Genomic DNA, 26361 nt, shown 5'->3' with positions numbered 1-26361 from the left:
GATAACCCTACTTGGTCGTGGTGCATTATTAGCTTTTTGACTTAATGATAGGTTATTGAGGATTTTTGCATTTATATTCAAACATAAAGACTGGTCTGTAGTTTTCTTTCTTGGACCAAACTCTCCAGTCCTGCATCAAGAGTCATTCCATCTTCTTCTTGATTTCCTCTTTTTTGATTCTCTGGAATAGTTTGTATGAGAAAAAGGGACAATCTTTGAAAATTTAGAAAAAATTGTACAGCGGGCTGGATTATGTTTTCCCTTTTTCGGGGTGGGGGCAGCTTTTGATGACTTTGATTTTCTTTAATGCCTATTGGTTTATTAGGGGTTTCTGATTTTGGTAATTTTTATTTTTCTAGTAGATTATTCCTTTCAATTATGTTTCAAATAATTAGCATAACTTGTTTATAACAAGTTATGACAAAATATCTGTTATACTCCCCTTTTTATTCCTATTATTGTTTATTTATACCTTTTTTCCTGTGCCCTCATGGTAAAAATTTGTCTATTAGCCATTTCAAAGAACTAGGTTTTGGCTTTGCAGATCTCTGTTTCTTTGATATCAACTTCATTAATCTTTGCTATTTTATTTATTTCCTTCTTTCTGTTTTTGTTGGGTTTACTCCATTCTTTTTCTGATTCTTAAACTGAATGACTTACATTTATTTTCAATCTCTTTAGCTTTAGTTTATGAATTATGAATTCATTTACAACAGTATCTTTTTAGTTGTATTATACCTAGAGAATATGGCTTAAATAATATAGATTCTTTGAAATTTGTTGAGATTTTAATATTCTTCATGGTCAATGTTGTAGATGTTCTATGACTCCTAGAGAAGAATGTATATTTTCTGTCTGTTGGGTGTAGAGATTTGATCTATAGGTCAAAACTCACCTTTTAATCTTGTTCCTTAAAACAACCTATATAAACCCACAATCATATTGTCAATTTATCTTCAACAAAGGAGGAAAGAATATGCATTGGGAAAAAGACAGTCTCTTCAACAACTAGTATTGGGGAAACTGAACAGCTACATGCAAAAGAGTGAAACCAGACCATTTTCTTACACCATGCAGAAAAATAAACTCAACATGGATTAAAGACCTAAAAATGAGACCAAAACCCATAAAACCATAAAAATCCTAGAAGAGAGCACAGGCAGTAATTTCTCTGACATTGGCCCTAACAACATTTTTAAAGATATGTCTTCTGAGGCAAGGGAAATAAAATAAACTATTAGGACTACATAAAAATAAAAAGTTTCTGCACAGCAAAGGAAATAATCAACAAAGCTAAAAGGCAACCTATGGAATGGGAGAAGATATTTACATATATGATAAAAGGCTAGTATCCAAAATACATAAAGAACTGATACAACTCAACACCCAAAAACAAGTAATTCAATTAAAAAATGGGCAGAAGACATGAACAGACATTTCCCAAAGAAGACATCCAGATGGTCAACAGGCACATGAAACGATGCTCAACATCATTCATCATCAGGGAAATGCAAATCAAACCTAAAATGAGATATCACCTCACACCCGTCAGAATGGCTAAAATAAAAAACACAAGAAACAACAAGTATTGGCAAGGATGTGGAGAAAAAGGAACCCTCTTGCACTATTGGTAGGAATGCAGACTGGTGTAGACATTCTGGAAAACAGTATGGAGATTCCTCAAAAAGTTAAAAATAGGACTACCCTATTAACCAGTAATTGCACGACTGGGTATTTACCCCCAAAATACAAAAATGTTAATTCAAAGGGACACATGCACCCCTGTGTTTATAGCAGCATTATTTACAATAGCCAGATTATAGAAGCTGTCCAAGTGTCCACTGACAGATAAATTGATAAAGATGTGTGGGGATAGATAGATAGATAGATATCATCTATATATATGATGGATAAGATATATATAGATATATATATATAGATATAGATATATATATATAGGATTTTAGATCCTTTCTCTATATATGATGTCTATATATATCATATATCTACATCTATCTATCTATCTATCTATCTATCTATCTATATGATGGAATGACTCTTGATGCAGGACTTTTTGAGGAATCTCCATACTTTATAAAGAAAATGTGGCATATATATATATATGAAGTAAGTCAGAGAGAGACAAATACCATAGGATTTCACTCATATGTGGAATTTAAGAAAACAAATGAGCAAAGAAGAGAGAGAGAGAAAGAGAACCAAGAAACAGACTCTTAACTATAGAGAACAAACTGATGGTTACCAGAGGGGAGGAGGGTGGGGGGTTGAGGGAAATAGATGATGGGGATTAAGAGGACACTTATCCTGATGAGCCCTGAGTAGTGTACAGAATTATTGAGTCACTATATTATACACCTGAGTCATTATATTATACACTGTACAGGAATGAAAATAAAAAACTTAATTAAAAAAAACCCTGTATCTTCAATATTTTTTTTGTCTATTTGATCTATTAGTTTGTTAGGAGTATGACCTCCTACTTAATGGATTTGTCAAGTTTTCTTGTAATTCTGTTAACTTTTGCTCTTTATAGTTCAGATTATATTGTGAGGTCAATATAAGATCTTAATTTTTATGTCACTTTTGTAGATTCTGCTTCTTATTATCATGTGTCTCTCCTTTCTCTATTAATGTTATTTTTGGTCTGATATTCTATTGCCACATAAGTTTTCTTTAGCTTAATATTTGCCTGGGACACATATTTTCCATCTCCACCCTTTTTGCAAATCTTTCAGCATGGTTTGATGTAGGAAAAATCCAGATTCAGTATTTTTATCCTTCTCCCAATTAAAACAAAGCTTTAGCTGAGCATCGAAAACTCTAGTATCCTGTCATTGTTGTCTAGAGTTTTAGGTTTTTTGTTGTTTTTTTTGTTTTGTTTTGTTTTGTTTTGTTTTACATTTTCTTAAAGCAGTCAATAGTTAATAAGTTTTACTAGCATTTTGTCAGTTTGGGGACTTGCCATTATATCTGGTCTCTCAGTCTCAGCTTTGGGTTTGTTGTTGCTGATGTACTTACTTTAACAGCAATTTTACCCAGAGTTGGAAACTCTTTTAATTTTTGTATATCTTTATTTTTCCCTCACTCTTGAATGATATTTTAGCTGTGTATAAAATGTTAGGTAGTCAGTTTTATTTTTTCTTGGCAAGTTTGAGACACTGACCCATTGTCATGCATCTCTTAGTGCTGGTATTCCACTGTCAACCCAACTATTGCTCTGTGGCAATCTGCCCTTTCTCTCTGGTTGTCCTACATATTTTCTTGTTTTCTGTAATGTTCTCCAGTTTTTGTCCACAGTGTGCTGGGGTGGAATTTATATCATTAATCTTTTCAATTTGGGATCCATCTCCTAATCTAGTAATAGATTTCTATTGCTAATCTCTCCTTCAATGTTCTGGTTTAAAGTTTATCAGTGCTCTGAGGTTTTGCATTTTATTTAACCAAAGTTTATAATTTGTTCTTCTTTATAGCTCACTGTTCTTGTTTCAGCTTTTCTATTCTTTTTGAAAAAAAAACTTCTTCCTATTTTTTATCTGATTGTCTTGTTTATTTCTTCATACATCCAGAACATACTTTAGTCCCTCTTGTACTATTATGTAAATTTAGTTGTCTGGAATGGTATATGTTTTAGTTGTTTTGTTGGCTGTCTTTTTTAGCATTTGGTGTCTTCATGTGTTAAGGAATTTTTATTTGCTGGCTTATTTTATGTGGAAGGGTTCTTTTCCATTTATCTCACTCTTTCTCAGTCTGTACTCACTTCTGTCTAGAAGTTGTCTTCACCCAGTGCCTTGGGTCCCCATCCAGACCAGGCAGGAGTTGGCAGCAGATTTTAGTAGCAAAATCCTCCAGTCCAGCCTCTGAGCATTGAGCCTGGTCCCGATCTCCATCCTGTAGGGAGACTGCTATTATTCCTTATGACCCCACAGAAGCCGGGCTCTCAGCCACCACCGCCTGCTCTCTGCTGGAGCCTCAGGAGGCCTGCAGCTTTAGGCACACTCACTGCCTGCTATTTCTATTCTGTTTCTGGTCTAAGGAGATAAGATGTGAATCTAGTCTTCGAGTCCAGCTCTGACTTCCTTGAATTCTCTCCCTTTCTGGTTTCTGCATCGTTGCTGTGCACTTGGCACCTAGCATGCATTTGTATGCAGCAAGGTGTAAAAGTGTCCAGCTATCGTGGTACGAGTTGATAAAGCCTTCCCAGAGTGGTACTGACAGTCCCCAAAGGGAGTGGCTACCCTGGATTGGTTTGGCTGGGGGAGCGTTCAAGAAGAAAATGTAGCTGATCCAGTCCTAGCAGGACAGACAGTATTTGGACAAGCAAAGAGGAAAGGATCAAGTATTGCAGAGAGGAAAAACAGAGAATAGAGGCCCAGAGAAGAGAATCAAGAAAACTAGGCAGAGAAGCTAGTTAGAACAAATCTGGCTAGAATAGAAGATCTATGAAGAAATCAGTAAAAGAAAAGGTTGAAAAAACTGTTGGGGCCAGATCATGGACATACCAGATTTCAAGACGAAGAGATTTAGACAAAAAGTGATGGAAAGATACTGAAATCTTTGCATAGAAAAACAGAAGAGCTATTACTGATTGAAAATTTATATTTTTTTTTGCCAAGCACGATGCTAAGTGCTTTATGTAAATTATCTCACGTGAGCTTCAAGCAACCCTATGAAATAGATACTTTTGTTGTACACATTTAATAGATAAGAAAATTGAATTTCGAGAGTTTAAATGATTTGCTTGAAATCACATAGACACACAAAAAAAGAAAGAAAGAAAGAAAGAAATCACATAGAGAGTATGGCAGGCTGAATCATGGTCTGAAAGATAGGAGGTCCTAATTCCCGGAACCTGTGCATGTTACTTTGTAAGGAAAAAGAGTTTTTGCAAATGTGATTAAGGATTCTGACAAAGGGAGATTAACCTAGATTATTCAGAGGACCTTAATTCCAATCACAAGTGTCCTTGTAAGAGGGAAGCAGAGAGGAAACGTAATACACACAGAAGAGGAAGAGGCAATGTGAAGACAGAGGCAGAGATTGGACTGATGCAGCCACAAGCTAGGGAGGGCCAGCAGCCTCCAGAAGCTAGAAGGGGCAAGGAACTTGCCTGAGAGCCTTATTAGGGTGCCCAGCCCTTGCTGACAACTTGATTTCAGCCCAGGGAAGCTGATGTTGAACTCTTGTCTTCCAGGACGGTGAGAGGGGACATTTTGTTGTTTTGAGCTACCAAATCTGTGGCACAGCCACAGATGGTAATGCAGGTGGGACAAGGGAGAGTCAGCACGTGACCAGTCACTGTGACTCTGCGCTCATGTGTTCACCAATACTCAAGGAAAAAAAATCCACTGATTTTGGAAGATTCTTCTAGAAATGAGGCAGAGAACTGAACAAAGCAAGACCAAGCTGGACCTGGAAGATCATTCAGGAGGCTCTGACAGTCACCCAGTACAACCAGGTGCCTGAATTGTAACGAATGTGTCAGCTATATGTTTATTTAGTGGTGCAATTAACAGGTGGGAATAAAGAAGAAACGCTCTAGTGTTAATTACTTTCCTAGGAGATTGCTTATCACACTGATAACTTGTTTCATTTCCGGGTAGAGTTGTCAAAGATTCATCCATGGCTGTGAACAGGCATTTTTCATTTATTCTTCAGGAGCCCATTCATGACCCACGTTCCGATTCTCGAGTTGGGAAAACTTTCAAATCCAAACTGAGGTGTTAAACAAGATAATATTTAAATTGCTTTATAATTCAGGTAAGTACCATGCACAATTTATAATGTGTAATTATAAAAGCATTACTGTCAAATTGATGGCAGGTATGAAATTTATGTTAAGTGTGCAGCATTTGGCACTTGGGTATGCGAATTTCTGCACTTCCCTGACAAGCTCTGCAAACCCTTCTTTGTTTCAGTCATTCTGGGCACAAGGCCTCTGCAGCAGGCCTGGAGGCAAGATCTGGGTCCACAGGCTGGAAAAGTCATTTTAACTGAGCCACGGATTCCTCACCTATCAAGTGGTAAAACACCATGCGCCTTTCAGGGTCCTGGTGAGAAGTCAACGTGAGATCATTTGTAAAGAACCTGCCCAGGGCCTGGTGCTGAGTACAGTGGTCACTGGGCCAAGAAGCCAGGCACCCGGTTTGGATCCAGACTCTGATTTACTGACAATGTGACCCCAGCAGTTTCTCCATCTGCAAAATTTATTCCTACCTCTTAGTTTTGTTGGGAGGATTAAGTGAGTCTACTCATATAAAGCATCTGGAAATTTGTGAGCACTTTACATACATTAACTATTATTGTTTATAGCACAGGTGGAGACCAACACCTGACTTAAGAGCACAGTTTTAGATCCCATTTCTACAGGAGGCCTGATGGTTTTCCTGGAAATCGAGAGGGTGAGGAGGATGGGGTGAAGGGATCCCAGAGCTCTATTTGGTATAAGAGTCTCTGTTCCATTTGTCACATGTGGAATCTTTGGACTGCCCTTTGAATTGATGGGACTTTTCTGAGGATCTTGATGAGTTAATTCAATACTGCCTTGGAATAAGGCTGAGTCTGTATTGTGTTTAGGATGCTAGAGGAATAAAATAACACTGAGCATTGGTGAGCAAACAATAAAGCAGAACAGGGAGGTTTGGGAATATATTCATAAAGGGGAAATACATTATGGTTAATGCACATATTATAGGTCATAGATAGTGATGAAATTAAAATTCATCTCCAAAGTCTGTGTGGCATTGCAAAGAATGGGGAGACTCACGAATAAGGCATAAATAGATACCATAAAAAGGAGCTCATTAAACAACCGTGATTTCAGCGGGGATGACAGACAACCACCTTATTTCACATTTTAGGACTACTGCTGGTTTCAAAGCTATCACAAAATCTCTTTACTTACTTTTTTCATCTCAAAATAGTTCAAGTAAAAAATGCCCTCCTTTTGCATTTGGAAACATGGCTGTAAACAGTACTGTTTCTACTATTCATCTTTTGAAATAGGGATGCATCCAAAGTTTTTATATTTGGGGAATTTAATAGGTATAATTCAGTATCCTCCTATGTTGTTAGCACATTCAGAATGCATTTTAAGTGAAAACAAAACAGAAACATTTTTATGTATATTTATGTAATGTACACTCTTCAGTAATTAAAATAGATTAACCAGGACCACGCATAGCAATACAGATCTCAAGTCTATTCAAGATATTTTAATTCATCGCATATGATTCTCCACAAAAAAATCCTTCATTGAATAAGTTATTCAAAATCAAGTGTATAGATTGGCATAAAATGGATTTTGCATTAGTTCATCTAGTAATCCCTAAATTGGTGAAAAATCAAGGTGTAATACAACAGTTTCAGTTATAACTATGTTATGTTATAAAGGAAATGTAAGGATTGTAGTAAAGAGCCATGTAATTAAAAAAAAATGATTCCTAAACTAACCAACACTGTCCAAAATCACTATGGAAAAAGATTTTAAAACATGAATAAAGTATAAAAAGAGCTAAATTAATAGACATAGGTAATTTGTTTCTGAATGGGAAAATTCAGTCTCTTAAACATGTCAATTTCTTACAAATTATTCTATACCACATTCAAAGTAGTTCTAAAAAATAATCCCAGCAAGGTTTTTCAATGGATCTTGACAAGCTGATCCTCAAATTCAAACAGAAGCACAAAGGGTCAAAAACATGTCAGATAATTTTGAAGAAATAGGTTATAAACCTATAGTGGTTAAAATAAGAGAGGGAGGAAACATGCATGCATAAAGGGAAATGTCATAAATGATCAAGGCCATGGAACAAATCAGTGGGATAGGGATGGAGCACTCAAATGATATTGGGACAATTACCATTCAAAACCAATTTGAGATGGATTAAAGATCAAAAACATTTTTGTTTAAGATTTTCTTTAAGTTGTCAGAGAGAGAGAGAGAGAGAGAGAGAGCACAAGCAGAGGGAGCGGCAGGCAGAGGGAGAAGCAGACTCCCTGATAAACTGGGAGCCCAGTGCGGGACTCGATCCCAGGACCCTGAGATCATGACCTGAGCCGAAGGCAGATGCTTAACTGACTGAGCCACCCAGGCATCCCAAGCTCAAAATCTTTAATGTGAGAAACAAAACACTGAATCTTTAGAAAAAAATTATACAAGAATATATCTTGGGGTCAGGGAAGGGAGAGTTATCTTAATCAAGGTCAAAAGTCTGAAACCACAAAGAGAGGATTAATGAATCTGCTTACATTAAAATTATAATCTATAAGTGAGTGTGAAAATTAAGCTAAAGTCTGGAAATACATATAACCAGGAATAGTATCTATAAATAAATAAATAAGAAATAAACAACCCAAGGGGAAAAAAATGAGGAAAGCCTTAAATAGGCAATTTGCAGAAGAGAGACGTGATTAGCTAATATAAGAAAAGATGCTCAACCTCACTAGTCATTACAGAAATGCAGATTGAAAGATACCTCCTACACCCATCTGTTTAGCAAAAATGAAAGTGTTTGACATTTCCAAGTGTCAGCCACCATGTGAAGGGATGCATCGCTAATATTTTACCCCTGAATGTGTAAATTGGAGAGTCCTTTGGTAGTATGCAGAAGAGTTAAAGATGCAATGCTTATAACTTTTAAGTCAGCATTTCCACTTCTGGATATAGGTCCTAAAAATCTCTAGCTCATGTATACCAAGAAAAATATAGAAGATTTCCTGGACCATTGTTTAAAATTAAGAAAGGTTAGGAACAGCTTATTTTTTATTTTTTTAAAGATTTATTTATTCATAAGAGACACACACACACACACACACACACAGAGGCAGAGGGAGAAGCAGGCTCTGCAATGAGCAGGGAGCCTGATGCGGGACTCGATCCCAGTATCCCGGGATCATGACCTGAGCCGAAGGCAGACGCTTAACCATCTGAGCCACCCAGGCACCCTAGAAACATTTTAAATGACAATCCGTAAAATGGATAAATTGGAGTATATTTATGTAATGTACACTCTTCAGTAATTAAAATAGATTAACCAGGACCACGCATAGCAATACAGATCTCAAAATAATAATGATGCACGAGAAAGCATGCTGCAGAATGGTATGTACACTAAGGTACTGTCCATATAAAGTATGAAAAAACAGGAAAAATGTTTGTGGTATGGCTATATGTACTGGTAGTATAAAAACATGCATATAAATGATAAATAGTGATTTTGGAAAACCTCTGAGGAGAGAGGAGGAGGAATGGACTTAGAGGTAGGATGCCCAGGTGGTATCAATGTTATCTGAAATGTCTTTCCCCTTTTTCCCCTTAAAAGTCTTGTGAAGCAAATCTGGAAAACCATTAGCATTAGATAAAATTGACTGGTGGCTACACAGGTATTTATGTACCAGCCTCTATGTTTTTCTGGATGTTTGAAATATGTTAAATCAAATATTAATTTATTATTGTTAGCCACATAATAAGAAAGAGAATTCTATATTACAAGTCCAGGAATTGAAGTCATCCCCCCTATTTTACAATATCTGGCATTAGGACACCTTACAATCAGGATGTATGTTCATAGAGTATTTCTTTCTTCCCTCTTAAAGCCATTCCAAATTGATGGCGTGTCCTACAATTCTTAGTGCTTTAGGCTTAGTGTTGGTGTATGTTATCATGATCTCAACCTCTACGTTCTTTAGTATAGGGATGAATTTATGAATCAGGTAATTTGACTGCTTTAAGCTCTCAGCTCCTCTTTCCCAAAGCACTGGAGAGTTTCTCTGTGGCAGGGCTGGCTTCCAAAGTGTACAATGCCACTATGCCGTTGCATGGGATCCCATGTTCAGAAGGACTCTGTGTTTGGTTTAATGTTCTGCTGTTGTCGTCTTGAACCTCTTAGTAACATTATCTTTGAATCTGTGTTCTGTGATTGAAGAGAGGAGACAATGGAGCACAACTGTGTGCAGAGGAGACAGGATGAAGATGTGTCCTCCTGCCCCTCTCGCTGCCAATTCTCAGGCAGCCTGTGTGGAGTCCCAGGGAAGCAGGATTCTGGGGACCTACGATGTATTCGGTGAAGGTAAGCATGTGACGTCCATGACTGAGTAAGTACTTACAGCCCTGAGAGGCCAGGCTTTCTGGTTTGAACCAGAACTTGCTCTGAATGCAGAGAGGAGGCAGTGACATTCTGAGGAACATGAGTGACCAAAGAACCCTGTTGTCACACCCATTCCCACTCCCATGAGTTCCCTGTGCTAGCCAGCAATGCTAGCTGAAGATGACACAGAACAGCAGGGAAAGGCTTAAGAGCACATATCCTTTTCCTCTTCAGTCTTTCCTTTTCCATTAGTGAACTGAAGATAGAGTGTTGGTAGAATACGGGTATATTAGGAGGTGAAATAAAAACAGCTGAATTAGTTTTGGGCAACATTTCCACTGTGTTTGCAAGAACAAAATACATATGCATATACGAGCTACAAAAAACAAATTGTATATCAGTGATTTCACACGTAAGTTAGATGCTTTTATGTTTGCAATGAAAATTGGAATTGGACCACATAAGGATGAGTGGTAAAATTCATGCTAATTAAAAATTTTAATTTCTCTTTAATTAGAGTGGCATCAAAGGGCAAAATAACAAACACAAAAACAAACAAAACAAAACAAAAAAACACCCCACCATGGCAAACTGAGACGGAGACAGAGGCAGGGGTGTATGGAGGAGAGAGAAACACCATGGGAGAGAGAAAAAAAGCATTATATTTTTGTTAGCTGCACTTTTCTGCCATTGAGACAAGAGGTCCCACATGTTCGTTCTCCCTGGACCCCACAAATGATGTAGCCAGCCCAACTCTGTAAGAAAATACACAGCGGCACAGACTTAGTAGACAGGCAGGAGGAGGAATTGTCTCTTGAAGCAAAAGGAAACAGGGAAACAAAGCAGAACAATAGGCTCCTCCCTAGGACTGTTCTAATTACAAATTCCATTTCCTCTTGCTTGTGAGTGCTTGATGGACTATATTTCCCAGATGCCTGTGCAGTGAGGTGTGGTCATGTGGCTAGTTCTAGCCAATGAAAATTAATGTGGTATGTACCACATCTGGATCTGGTCTATTACACCCTTCTGTGTACCCTGCTCCATGCCTTTGCCTCCTCCCAGATGACTAGGATCATGAGGCCACATGTTAACTATGACAAAGCCACTATCAGCCAGCCAGTATCAACTGCATGGACCAGAGTCCACCTCTTCTGCCCATTTCATCGGGACCTGACCAACACTGGCCTATTAAGCTGTAAAGTAAATAAACATGTTGTTTCTGTAGCCACTGAATTTTAGGGGTATATTCTATTACTTAGCCTAGCTTACCCTAACTAACACGCTCACCAGAAATGTATGGACAAAAGCAGCCAAGAAAAATTACCCAGAAATTACTTTCCTTAATTCTCATTTCCTTTCTTCACTAATGCTGGGGAACAACTTTTAAAGTTATACTTTCCTAGCGCACATCCAGTTGATATTATTTGAAGTCCACCTAGAAGTGAAAAGCTTTTGCCCTCACTCGCAAGGACCCGAATTGATATTAAACATAATAGAGTTATTTAGGTGTTTTTCTTCTGGACCTAATAAATGACATTAAGAGCCCAGAAATAATTTATCTGTTAAGGATAGCTCCTGCCAAGGAGATGTAGGAGTGGGGGGGGTGACAGAAATCTCAGGGTCTCTTCCTGGCTCTGGTGATCACTTGCTTATAACTTTCAACGTCTAGTTTCTGCCTCTAGGGTCACCTGCCATCAGCTTCGCCAGATTATTTTTTTATATATATATTTTTAAGATTTTATTTATTTATTTGACAGAGAGAGACACAGCGAGAGAGGGAACACAAGCAGGGGGAGTGGGAGAGGGAGAAGCAGGCTTCCTGTGGAGCAGGGAGCCCGATGCGGGGCTCGATCCCAGGACCCTGGGATCATGACCCGAGCTGAAGGCAGTCGCTCAACCAACTGAGCCACCCAGGCGCCCCTTCGCCAGATTATTATAAGACTGGTAATCACAAGGCACACACTAACTGCTTAAAGAGTCTTAGAGGAAAAATAATATAGCAAGAATAACATTCTAGTTGTTTTACTTTAAATAGAAGTTGGGTATCCAAGGGAAATTTGTTCTCATTTGTTTTATAAATAATGATTCCCGGTATTCAGATTCTTCTTTTCCTTGCAAGAGATCATTTTATTGTACTAAGATTAGAAGATCTGTTCCATTGTTTGAATAGGCAATTGATTAAATTTATTGATGAGCACTTTCAAAGGAATGTTATTAAAATAGTCATTTTTAATAAAATATACCTTTATCAGATTTCTAGTAAGTAGCATAAATAAAATCAGCCATACTTGTGAAAACAAATTAAACATTTTTTCATCTTAAATGAATCTTACTTTCAAATTCATAGAGATTTAACTTCATTGGTATATTAAAAATTAATACACATTTATATACAGTAGAATAATATTATAATGTATTACTTATATTTAACTAGACAAACCAAATCATGTCTTTCTGAAATACCACTACATGCAGTAAAAGCTGCATGTAAATGACTAGACAGTAATCTGAATATGAGTCTTGTTCTTTGTATTTATGTTTGGATCTTTTATGATACAATCGATGCAATGCATTAAAATAATAAATTAAAATATTTAACAAGCTTATTGAGCATATACCATAGGCAAAGTATTGTGATAGGGATTATGCAAGGAAATGAAAAGATTTTCAAAATGTAAGTAAAACTTTACATTACACTTGTGTAGAACTTTATACATCTAATAACACACTCACCTTGTTTGTCTCATTTGATACCTACAACATTTTTGTGAGATAAGAAGGGTGGGATAGCTCCATTTCATAGCTGAGGACACTTAACATTCAATACCCACTCTATTAGTTTCCTATAGCTGCCATAAAAAAGTACTGCAAATTTGGTGGCTTAAAACAATAATCTACTGTCTCACAGTCCAAAAATGAAGGTGTCAGTGGCACCATGCTCTCTCTGAAGATCTAAGGGAAGAATCTGTTTTACCCTTCTCTCCAAATTCTGGCATTGCCAGCGAACCTTGGCATTTCCTGGTTTGTAGGAGGATCACTCCAATCTTTGCCTCCATCTTCACATGGTGTTCTTCCCTCTGGGTGTGACTGTTTCTGTGTGTCTTCTCCTTCTTTTAAGACACTAGTCATCTTGGATGAAGGGCCAATTCTACTCCAGTATCAGATCATCTTAACTAATGTGACCAAATCAGGTCACATTTTGAGTTTCTGGGAAGGATATGAGTCTTAGGGGACACTATTCAACCCAGTAAAGTGGGTTGTACAATGTTTCTGGCTGAGTGAAGCTTCACTTACTGTGCCCCGTCCAGGTCACAACAGAGTTCCGGGCACAGGACCCACCGTACAAAGGCATGGCAAGGTGGAGTGCTTGTTGAGCCAAGCTGAAACATGGCTTGTGGGGAGGAAAGTGAAAACGTTGGTGTGAGGTGAGGGCATCAGTGGTGGGAGATGATGAGACCCAAGTGGGAAAATCTTTAAAAACCACCTGATAAACTTTTGACCCTATTGTAGGGGAGTCACTGCAAGGTTTTGACAGAAAAATGGTGGAGGTGGTGAGGTGTGTACAATGTTGGTTAGGAACTTGGTGAGGTAGTTGAGATTAAAGGTGACAAGTATTCAAAATAGAGTGTCAGAAGAGAAAGTGAGAAAAAAAAGGAGGGTAGGAATGACAAAGGAAAGGAGAAAGGGGCAAGAATTAGCTTAAAATTTTAGCTTAATTTCAGCAAAATTTAGCTTAATTTTGACTTAATCTGAAGGTGAAGAAAAAAGGGGAAAGAAAGGGAAATAGCCAGATGTTGGTCCCAGAAGACTAGAGAGAGAATAAGGACAAACAAACTGGGCATCACATCAAATGTTATTTGTTAACTTTGTTTAGCCTCCCTCCCCCCACAATAAGTACAACCCTCCTTCATCCCATTAAAACAGACGTAATTAAGATATGCACAGAACCAAGTTACTTTATTGTTATAAAACTGTAGGTACGACTCCATTTTCTTCATTGGTCTCTAACTCCTTATCTAACACATGGCTTATTTTGACCTTTGCATCTCTCCTTTTAATTCTTTTGTTCCACTATGTTTATTCTGTCTTACAGGAGTTAGAAGAGAAGCACGATATATACTTTTTCTTTGTAAGAAGATGCCCATTCCAGATTGGTGATGATCCCTCCATCTTTCTCTTTGTTCCCTCATTTCCTGGAATGATCTACCATTTCTAGGCTTGTTTTTATTGCTTAACACACACTTACATAGTACTTACTATTTGCCAACCACTGTCTTAAGCATTCTATAGCTGTCAACTATAATCTGCATTTAATCTGCATAAGAGAACCTATGCTTGATAGTACTGTTCTCCACACTTTGTAGATGAGGGAGCTGAGGTGCAGTGAGGTTGGATGATCTTGACTAGAGGTAAGAGGCTGAATCTGTGTTCCTAACCACAGCCACCCTGCCCTGTGGTCAGTAGGAAGTGGAGGGGCTGCTGACCAGGTCAGCCTTTGCTTATTTTTAAGACCTGGGCAGCCACTGACTGCAGAGCACTTTGTAACCTCTAATCATAAGAAAACAAGGAATGGTCACAGTTTCTAAATGCAGCAACTATTTAGAGTGAATATACAGTAAAGAACAGAATTATTCCTGGTTCTAGAGGGGAGTGGGGTGGGTGATGGGTTAGCCTGGTGATGGGTATTAAAGAGGGCACGTTCTGCATGGAGCACTGGGTGTTATGCACAAACAATGAATCATGGAACACTACATAAAAAAAAATAATAATTAATTTAAAAAAAAGAATAGAATTATTCCTGATTAAATATGGGTTGGTGAATTTGTGGCCTGGTGGTGAAGGCAGCAGTGTCATCCATATCTCTCCCTTGCTCGTCTTGGGGCCTCCTGGCATGGGCAAGCCATCTCCTGGCTGAGGTCACAATAAACAAGGACACATACAGATGTCAGTTTCCTATGACGGGACTAAATCTGGCTTCCAAATTACCATTATGACCTCAAAGTTGTGGTTCTCAAATTTAGGCGCATGCAAAAATCACTTGGAAATTGGTTAAAGTGAAAATTCCAGACCCTTGTTCACCCCTCCCCGCAGATTATCATCAAGGAATGGGTGGAGCCTAGGAAACTCCCAATTTAAACAAGCACAGTGATTCTAAAGCTGTTCATCCAAGGACACACTTTTAAGAAACACCTGTAGAGGGTGCCTGGGTGGCTCAGTCGTTAAGCGTCTGCCTTCGGCTCAGGTCACGATCCCAGGGTCCTGGGATCGAGTCCTGCATCGGGCTCCCTGCTCCTTGGGAGCCTGCTTCTCGCTCTGCCTCTCTCTCTCTCTCTCTCATGAATAAATAAAATCTTTAAAAAAAAAAAAAAAAAAGAAACATCTGTAGAGCCTAAGCTACCTGAATCTATGGATTTTAGGTGGTTTTCCTCAAAATTTTGAATTGTTTTTAGCATATTTGGAATTCTCTTATATTTAACACATACCAACTAGGTATCTACTAAAATAGAGATATCTATCAAATTTTATCATTAGGGGTTTTAAGAATTTATTTATTTATTTGAGAGAAAGAGAGAGCGTGTGACTGAGAGAGAGCATGAGTGGGGTGAGTGACGGAGGGAGATGCAGACTTCCCGCTGAGCAGGGAGCCCTGTGCCGGCTTGATAGATCTGGGACTCTGGGATCATGATCTGAGCCAAAGCAGATGCTTAACTGACTGAGACACTCAGGCGCCCCTATCATTGGGGTTTTTAAGTTATAAATTCCTTAAAACACACTTAAAGAGTTATTACTTCCAGAAACTTGGTGATATGGATAAAAAATAGTTTTCCATGAGGTAAATGTATCCAGAATCCATATTAGGCTGGAAAAGTGTCCCAACAGTTATCAGCTTTGGGTAAGTTGTTCCATGCATACTATGCACACAGTTTTGGCTAACTGATAGTCTGAGACCCTGCCTGTGCGCATTCTAAAGGTATGTATCACGTGAATCTTCTGCAATTCATGTATACGATCTGCCAGGGTTTTAAAGCCTCAGAGCCTGAGCATCACTGAGCTAATCACTTTATGTTCCATTTCAGCAGTAAATTAAGTTATATAACTTGCATCCTTATAGCTTGATTTTTAAAGAAGCTCAGTCCACGGACAAGAGAAATCACAAGGGCACCCTAAATTCATTTTGTCCATGATGGACATCCGTAATAGAGCCCATCAGTTTCCATCAGAACACCAGGTCTTAAATAGCCAGACCACAGTGGCTATTCTGGTTGGAGGTATTTATGTTTCTCTTCCTAATATACTTAGTGCCTTTAAGTAATCAAGTTTTCTCTTGTTCAGCTACTCCCAACTAGAACTAAGTTATAATTCTTTAGGAAGATGTTTAAACTCATTCTCCATTTACAACTGAGGGCCATTTCTCAGCCCTGCTTCTTGTTCCAAAGAAAGCCTAGATTAATAATGCTGGGACTCAAACTTTTGCTCTAATTCTTCAATTTCATCCAATTTTAAGTAGTTTTTCTGAGCATATAGAACCATCTTCTTCAGATAATCTCACCATTTTGGTGTTTTAAGACAATTACACTTTAAATTCAAAACCCTTTTGAAATTGAGGGACAAAGAAGTATTTAAAAATACATAGCACATATTCTAAACTTTATGTTTAGGTGGGTTATATAAGCAAGTGAGACATATTAAAATATATACATCTAGCGAAACAAAAGATATAATATTTAAACATGATCTCACAATTTAAAAACAATCAGTGGGCTTTAGTCAGGCTTACTATGCATTTCAAATACAGGTGGGCTTTGTCGTGGCACAAGGTGTTCAAGTGAAAGGACATAATCCAAAGGACAGGATCATTACGGTAAGTCGTCTCTGTAAACTCTAAAGATAGCAACTTCCTCTGTACATACTACAAAGAGTGCCTAACTTTTCTGGGTATGATCGAACTACTTAATGTCATGTCTGATCTAATCCCCTAGCCCCAGAAAATAAAACTAATAAAAAATCAACCCAAATGAGGATATATAGTTATAAAGTGATCTAGAGATTCTTATTCTACAACAGGAAACATTTTTGAGGACCCGCATAGGACCCACTATATGCGGTTGGTGCTGGGACGCAGGGTAAAGGAAGCAGAACAGTCCTTCCTTCATGGGGTTCCAAGTCTCAGGAGAATGAAGTCACGAGCAGCGCTCTCTCCTGGAAATGTGAATCGACAAAAATGCCAAGGGAAGCGAAGCTTATTTTGTGCAAGTGGCACAGAAAGTTTCAAGTAGTAGTAGTAGGTTGAGGCAATCTGTTCTTTGAGCTTCATAATTTGACTAAGTATCATAATTGAAGAACATATCTATATCTATGTATTGATATAAACCTATCTGTTTTTCTTTCTGTACCTCCCAGGAAAAAGAGGCTAGTCAAAGCTTTGGGAGACGCCTCGATTTTGCTAAAATTCACTTACTCTGTTGGTCTTAATTTTTATCTTCTTTTTTTTTTAATTGTTATGTTAATCCCCATACATTACATCATTAGTTCTAGATGAAGTGTTCCATGATTCATTGTTAGTGCATAACACCCAGTGCTCCATGCAGAATGTGCCCTCCTCAATACCCACCACCAGGCTAACCCATCCTCCCACTCCCCTCCCCTCCAGAACCCTCAGTTTGTTTTTCAGAGTCCATCGTCTCTCATGGTTCGTCTACCCCTCCGATTTCCCCCGCTTCACTCTTCCCCTCCCGCTACCTTCTTCTTCTTTTTTTTTTTTCTTAACATATATTGCATTATTTGTTTCAGAGGTACAGATCTGAGATTCAACAGTCTTGCACAATTCACAGCACTTACCAGAGCACATACCCTCCCCAGTGTCTATCACCCAGTCACCCCATCCCTCCCACCCCACCCCCCACTCCAACAACACTCAGTTTGTTTCCTGCGATTAAGAATTCCTCATATCAGTGAGATCATATGATACATGTCTTTCTCTGTTTGACTTATTTCACTCAACATAATACCCTCCAGTTCCATCCTAATTTTTATCTTCTAATTAAAAAAAAAAAAAGGAAGGTGCCATTTTGGTTTGGGCGTTTGCAAATTCCTCAGCATTGCATTCATGGAGTGCATGCTGTCCCCTAAGTGCCTGGGACTTAGAGATGAGGGGGTGGGCCCTTCCCCGTGAGTCTGTGAGCAGCTGTACAAGACCGAGACACTGTCCCCTGTCTGGTAGCAGTGTCTGGCCTGCAGCCCGGGGCTGAGAAAAAGGGTCAACAGTGCGACTACCACAGGAGCTGTCGACTTGCCACCGGGCTCATTTTCTTCTTTCTGTTTTGGCCTATGCCATTAGGCTTTGATAATTATCTTGGGTTTTAATTTTAACAAAATCTAGATATATTCACTCATAATGGGAATGGCTTATATGAAGTTGTTTTATTTTCACCTCTGCAGTGCCCTTTGAGATTCTTTGGCCACCCATATATACACTATATTTTAATTTAATTGAGTGTGTGTAGAGGAAAGGTGAACTCTGAAACACTGGTGTCAGAAAGACCGGGAGAATTATTGGAACCTGTCTAAACTGCATTTGCTCTGTTCCTTTTGTAAATGCCCTCGTAAATACTGAAGACAATTTTGGGTTCAGTGCTGTGTAGAAATAAAATGTCACAGAAATTAGTTCTGTAAAATGAGCAGAAGTGGAAGGAATCATCTAGAGGAATTAACTGTATTCCGCAGAGGTGTGGTGGTTCAGGTGCCCTGTCTCAAGGTCAACCATTCCAGAAAAAAGGTGTAAAGCCTAATCTAGGGTTAGTGAGACAATACTTCACACCTGCTCCTTGAATAAAATTGCTGACCATTGTATTTTGGCATCTCGTTGTAAATGAAAGCATCATTTGGCATATTTTGATTGAAATATGTTTGCCCTCCAGAGATTCGTTACTTTGCCTGCTCATCCAGTGTTGCTCCTACTAGAATATACGTAAATGTTTTTGTGTGTATACACACATACACTCACATCATCTGTCAGATAAAAATAGAATCATGCTTTCACTTCGTTCTTCCCTATGTATGTGTGTGCATGTTTTATTTTACAATAAACAGTGCCTTTTTTTCCAAGGTAGAATGTATTCTTCATTTTATTTCATTTTATTTTATTTTAAAGATTTTATTTATTTATTTGACAGAGAGAGAGACAGCGAGAGAGGGAACACAAGCAGGGGGAGTGGGAGAGGGAGAAGCAGGCTTCCCGCCTAGCAGGGAGCCCGATGTGGGACTCGATCCCGGGACCCTGGGATCATGACCTGAGCCGAAGGCAGACGCTTAACGACTGAGCCACCCAGGTGCCCCTATTCTTCATTTTATAAAATGCTGCACAGGCTTCCGTTTACTGATGGACACTTAGACTCATCACAAACCTTTACTACTTCAATGACATCTGTGTGTTGTGGTTTCTGTAGGATAGCTTCCCAGAAGTAGGGTTTAGGGCTTGAATGGACTACTCACTTAGATGAATAGGAAGTGTTAAACTATCTTTCAAAACTATTTGCCTTTTCATTAACTATACAAGAATGTCGAAGAATTTCATAAAAACTAGAGATTATATCTCATCATTTTAATTTATTATTAATGGAAACGATCATTTCTTCTTTTTGACTATGCTTCTTCTCTGACTTGTTTCTTCCTATTGCATTGCTTGTCTTTTTCTAATCTCTATTTAGGAGATTTTTGTATGTTTGGAACATTAAGCCTTCACCATTTTATGTATTGCAATTATTTTGTCCCAGTTTGAGACAAATTGGGTTGCTTCTCATTGTAAACAAGCTTTTAGCTTTTATATAATCAGATCCATCAATCTTTTCCTCAATGTCTCTTAGATTTTGTGTTGTGGTTAGAAATGCCTTCCCTCTGACATTATTTAATAAAATGATCTTATATTTTCTTCTAGTGCTTTTATAGTTTTAATATTTTACACTCAAATCTTTGAACTACTTGAAAAGTGTTTGAGGAGTGTTGGGAGGTACACATCCTGACTTTATTTTCTTCCTAAATGGAGACTAATGAATTGAATTCTACTTATTGAATACTTCAGCCTTCCCCAAATGATTTGAAATGTCATCCTTACTGGATTTTAGATTCTCATATACTTTAAGATTTGTCTATGGACTCTCCACTGTTTTCTACTGACTTACCTCCCAGTCCCTGCACTATTTTATTTGGACTAGGGTAAACACTTTCCTCGCCTTCATCTCTTCCTTCTCCTTCTTTATGTTTTCCAGATATTTCTTTGTTATTTTTTATAAGAATATAATTCATGAGAATAAATATCTTAGAGTTATGAAATTTAGAGATTTTAAAAATTTACAAGATGCCTAATGAGGGGATTATTTTTGAGTTTTAGAATAAGGGTTATTGGACATTTTCCACCATATTATTAATTACAGAGCCTACAGTAGGCAGTGCAAAGGGCATCCTATGATCATACTGCTTTTTGAAGGCTCCAGCAGGTAAGAAGCACTTGTCTTCCTCACTAGCTCTGGGCCCCTGGTTCCTTTTTCCACTCTTCTCTGCCCTGTTCCTGGTTGTGCTGTTGTACAAGATGCCGTCCCCAAGGAAACTGGACATTTCATTATAGGGTAAGAGCTTCCTTCCTAAATTCCTCAGCCTTTTTCCCAAAGAGTTCTTAAGAAAAAGAAAATAATTTTATATTTGGTCACACTATGATCTATTAAATTAAGGTTTAAATAGTCAACCAATTCAAAGATTTAATAAAAATAGTATTTGAGCCATATCCATAAAAAGTTGGACATCAGGTTCTACAATGAGAAAACTTTTATTCTATGTTAATATCACTTTTTTGAGAAAAATAAAATTCAGTAAATGTATTTTCCCAATTTTTGTATCTTTTCTAGAAATCAGGATTTTTCCTGTATTATGTAAATTATTTTAACTTATGTTCACACACCCATTGCCACACTGTTGGCTCTAGAATACAGGACTTCAACTTAAGAACCAACAGACAAAGTCTTAGATGATGGAAAATATTTTCTAAAGTCATATTTTATTCTAAATATTTTTTCCTAATAAAAAACCCACAAAATTTTAATTAAATTGTCGTAATGTTGGCCTACTTTTCTCCTTTATTTTCATTTGATAAATTTATATAGCTTCATTTTTTTCTTTCTTTAAAAAAAATTAGTTCAAGTAGGATGAAGGTGGAGAATACAAACAAGTCGGAGTCACAAATATATCATTAAAGGCAAAGAAAACTTGTAAGTTTGTTTTTTTCCCTTTTGTTTAGGATATTATCTAAATGTTCTGAATGCATTTACACTGGAGAATTTTCTCTTCTTCCTAGTCAAAGTAGAGATCAATTTAAATGCTTTCAGGTATTTGAAAGAATTAAAAGCAGCATCAGTAGAAATGACCACTAATGTAGCACCTTCTTCCTCCCAATACCCTTCTGCTTTTATAGATTAACAGCAACAAGAATGACCAAGAATGAAATGGGTGTTATTTAAAGTTAAAATAAACTGAGCAAAATGAGTTCCTTATAACTGAGAACTGAAGTGAAATTCACATATTAGGTGCACTGAAGCAAACATAAAAGGGCTACTTGAATCAGGGTCAGCTGGAAGTGAGAATTATGAGTGACCATCAAACCCATGCAGTGAAACAAGAGTGAGGTCCATCACTCTGCTTCATCGAAACCCTGAAACAGATACTCAGCAAATAGATGAGACATATGCTAAGTTGTAAGTAAAGCGATTTGCAGAATTTAGCAAAGACCTAGGAGTATTCAATGATGTTAAGATATAGGCTAGAGCATCACAACAGAGTCTCGCTCAAGGAATGGGAAAGAAAGAAAAAATTAACAGTGTATCATGCTTTATAGTTTACCAAGTGCTTTATCAGATGTGATCTTCACAATGAAGTAATTATTATTTCTATTTTTTTATGACTAAGCTGAGGCTTGATGAAGTTAAAAATGTGGTTGGAAAAGACACATTTCAGGCATTCACTTATCTCCCGTCCGCCCCCCACCAAATATTTACTGAGTCAGGTGTGAGTAACTGCAGCCATTAAATTTGGAGTGACACTATTTTTATTTTATGACTTTGAAAAATGGAAGACTACCTAACAGCTCTTGAATTTAGCACAGTTTCCATTTTATTCATGTAGCAACACTTTGTCCTTGAAGACTAACAGTTAGATGCCTCTTGGCATTTGGTAGAAGGAATATGTGGCCAAGGTCTGGCAAGATATGGCATGGTTTCCATGTCAAAGTGATGAGGCCATGCTTGAAATGGTTTGGGTTTAGCTCCCTTATAGGCTGGGGTTTCTTTGAGTTCATTATCAGAACTCATGCAGGAATGCCATTGAGATCAACTCTTTCAAACTCTTCAGCTGCAAAATTTTGTCTAAAATTAGTATTATTCACAAGTCCACAATGTGTGAAAAAACAAGAAAGCAGAACTATTTGTTTGTAGAAGAGGAGAAAGTAGACGCAGAGTTCTGCCTTGTGCGCAGTAGGTGCTTAAATATTGAGTGTCTGTATCTCTGCTCCATCCTCCCAGCCAACTATATTAACTTGTCACATGTCCCATTAACCCAGCACCTATCCTTGTGATCTGCAGCTGTCTGGTCTAAGAACTCTCACACTCTTTATAGAATTTTCTGGAGCTGAAATGCCTCATGCTGTCACTTCACACACTGAAGGTGAAGTAGCTGAGAACAGAAGAAATGACCATGCTGCCCATGCCTTACTCACAGAGGAAGGTGCCCAGGTGAAAGAAAGGAGATCTGTTAAGATGTATAGTGTGGTACAGCTGAGTTTCCTACAGAAGAGTTCCCTCTTATCTTATTTAGCACATTATACATTCCAGGGCCATATGAAACACAGTCTTTTCTCCTAAAACTCTAGCTATTTTGGAAGCAATTTCAAATCACTATTTTTAAAAATGAGTGTATTAGTTTTCTCCTGCCATGAATGGGAAAACTCTACAAAACGTGTCTTAGAAAGGAAGCCAGAGGCTGAACTGACACCAGAAATGATGAACCTTTGGTCTTGCAATTATGGAAACATAAAATGAATGCGGCCAGCCACTTTATGTGGACTATGAGCCCCCAAATATAATCCCAGCATTTAAAGGTGCAAAGCAAACATTGAGATTACAATTAAAATAGAAACTTCTTTTGGGGAGAGGAATTGTTTCCTCAGCAATTTCCCTGCCTTTAACTTTCTACTGTCACTATGAGGTTATCCCGGACATGGTTTTTATGCATCTTTGAGTTGTCCTAGCCATCCTCAACGATCAGTCTCTACACAGGATTCATGAACGGAAAGTACAGATTGCAATCGCCTTTGTGTACTTGTTCATCCTTGCAAAGTTTACAAGATACACAACATATTAGGTCTTCATTATTCCAAGACAGGTAGAGCTAAGCAGGCCTCTAAATGGTGTTGAGTTGTCCTGAACAGTCTCTCTGGGGTTTCTTCTCTTTCCCCAACACACTCAACCCCCATCCAGTGGAGTTACTGGACACCAACCCTTGATCATAGTGCCAGCAAGAGCCCATGTCTTTCCCGTTTCTGTAGCACTCACCAGGTGCTGGGCAATGTTCTGAATGTTTTTCTAATGCTAACCTCGATCTTTAAACAGACTTATGAAGTAAGTACTATTAATATCTGACTCACACAGATGAGAACATGGGGCACAGACCAGTTAATCAGCGTGCTCACATATCTCATGACTGCAAAGTGGTGCTGCTGGTGTTTGAACCCCGATCTGGCTACCGGCCTGGGGTCTGCAGTTGTCACCCTCTGCCTCTTGCCCTCCCAGTTACATGACCATCCTGAGCATTCTCCGAGAGCCTTGCTCGAACAGTGGGATTGTTGTGGGATTGGACGTGTGTCCCCCTGCCCTTGCCTGAAACTGCCCCCGTGAGGGCTCGGTGGAAGCTGGGCCCACAGTGACAAGAAGAGGACACTTCCCCACACTTATCCCCTTGCAGGTTTCCGTAAGTCAGGCCGAGCTGCCACAGAGGGTGTCCTAGAGAATTCACTGGACATTTTGAACAGTTCCAAGTAAAGGAAAGGATATCAGAGCGGGTCACTGAAAACAGCCTAAGGCTTTATCTGTTCTGTTTTTAGAGCTTTTCTGAGTCTCCTTGCACAGATCACCCTTTCACAAGTTTGGGAAGGAAAAAGGAGGTGGGGAGAAGAGGGGACAAAGGATCAGGCTCTGCCCTTGAGCTGAAACCCTCTGGAGCATTAAATCACTAAGAGAGTACAACTCTTAGAGGCAGATTCCACACAGAACTTCTGTTACCTTATTAAATCAAACAAGTTAGAAGCCATATGTCTCCTAAAAAATGAAACATATTTGTTTACAAACATACATAGCAAGTGACAAGATGTATAGAAAATAAATATGACACCCTCTGAATTTTTAAAACTAGTTCTTCTTTACTAAGTTAGCCAATGAAATAGCACGGTGGAAGTAGCCTAAGATGAAGAAATATCAAATAATATCAGAGGACTCGAAAATAAGGTTCTATAAATAAAATACAGTTGGCCATGCAGTAGCCTTGTTTTGAAAAATTTCTGTCCTTAAATATCCATCATTAATGTAAATTAGCAATGCTTTACTGAACCATGAAGAATGGATGCTCACTTCTTCAAAGGCTTCTCTGCCACTAAGCCTGGATGGGGAAACTCGAAATCAGAAACTCAAAGGACAAACTGCACCACTGACGTTTTGGAAAGCGAAGTCATGCAAAGACCAGACCCATCGGAAGCTGACGATACACTGCTATTCATATACCCTTTCATCCAAGACCCCGTGATCGTTCTCCAGACGTCACCTCTAATGGGTAGGTAGGTGGCAAGTATTATTTTTCTCTCTGTTGCCTGATGTATAAATACCTCGGCCGTCAGCGTGCACCCAGGAAATAATTATGTTCTCACCACTATTTCCCCTCGCAAACAGAAACTCTATCTCATGCCGCATAATGAGTTACTGACGGAGTCAGTAACAGACCTCAGGCCTTCAATGTCCCCCTGAAGACTGGACATTATCAGCCTTCATCGCTCTTACGAGCTGAGTTCTCTTCCACCTCACTCTAATTTTAAGATCATAAATGCTGGTGATTCTGTGCCTGTAGGTTAAGAGAAGTAAAGATCAAGGCATTTTCCTGTCTGTGATCTTGTTTTCCTCTCCCCAGCTGAACAATCTGAAAGTCAGATGATGTCATTTACAGCTCCCTGTAATAATGGCCTTGTCTCCCCTTTTTCACGAGAAACTTTGTTTTGAAACCTCAAAATCTCTCCTCCTTTCACTACCTTGCTGATTTCTTGGGGGCCCTCAGCGCTCAGCCACCTCTGGGTTATTCCCCAGGCTGGAGCTGAGGCCACTCAGGGATTCCACGGAGCTTTAGGAGGAGCTCCGTGTTCAGTGTGAGTCGAGGTTAGATTGTGATGCTGGATTCCTAGATGGCTTGCAGGGACCCTAGAGGGTGATTCTAGAAAGCTCTGGATGGGTGTCCCCTAGATTCATTCTGCTTTTATCCGAGTTCTTATTTTGCCTGTTGTTCACATTGCACATTCTACCTCGGCATTGTCCCGCAGATTAAACCGTTTCTTCTGTGGGTGATGGGGGTGAAGAGACAAAGCCCGCAGGGTGGCAGGCAGGGAGGGTCTGCCCTTCCAGCTCCTTCCTGAGCAGGTTCACTCGGGGTCTCCTCAACTCACCACGTCCACGACAGCCTGCCCCCCACCCGCTTCTCCTTGTGCTCTCTCCCTTGGGAAATGGCATCAGCATCTTAACACCGGAGGCTTTCACAGTGGTTCCAAATCAGTACGTGTCTGCATCCCCACATCCATCACGTGTTTAGTTGGGTTGGTTTTTCAAGCACCATCTCTCTGGCTTTTCCTCCTCTCCATTCTCTCGGTGCAGACCCGAGTTCAGGCCCCTGGACCCCGGCCTTAAATCACTGACATTGTGCTGTGAGCAAAAATCTACTTTCCCTTGTTTCTTTCAAAAACCTTCACTAAGTCACAGCTACTATCTGTTTTCTATTATTCCTGGGCACTGTTCCCGATCTCCGCTTTAATATACCCAGAAGTGGTGCTTGACACACCCTGAGGGGTTCTGACTCTGATGGCTCATCGTCCCAAATTTATAAGAGACAAACTTCCATTCAAACACATAGCCCCCACCTGGGGAAGCTTCCCTGACCTGCAGAAGTGTGCTGTGTCTGGGGCGGG

General features: G+C 38.9%; 1 long non-coding RNA gene across 2 annotated transcripts in view; it reads left to right on the top strand.

Annotated features, from left to right (window-relative positions):
* The first annotated feature begins 5095 nt into the window (after positions 1–5095).
* LOC118001836 overlaps positions 5096–26361 on the top strand; it is a 49519-nt gene continuing 28253 nt past the window's right edge. Inside the window, exons 1-3 of one of the 2 annotated variants that reach the window (XR_004676856.1) lie at positions 5096–5778; positions 9945–10088; positions 14200–14777. This is a non-coding gene — a long non-coding RNA (uncharacterized LOC118001836). Of the gene's footprint in view, positions 5779–9944; positions 10089–14199; positions 14778–26361 lie in introns of those variants that run through there. The other variant, XR_004676855.1, reaches the window with a different exon arrangement.

The sequence above is a fragment of the Mirounga leonina genome, unplaced genomic scaffold, assembly GCF_011800145.1.
Source record: "Mirounga leonina isolate KUSES-001 unplaced genomic scaffold, KU_Mleo_1.0 Mir_54, whole genome shotgun sequence".
Lineage (NCBI taxonomy): Eukaryota > Metazoa > Chordata > Mammalia > Carnivora > Phocidae > Mirounga > Mirounga leonina.
Note: the sequence above shows the minus strand (reverse complement) of the source record. Positions and strands in the feature narration are given on the sequence as shown.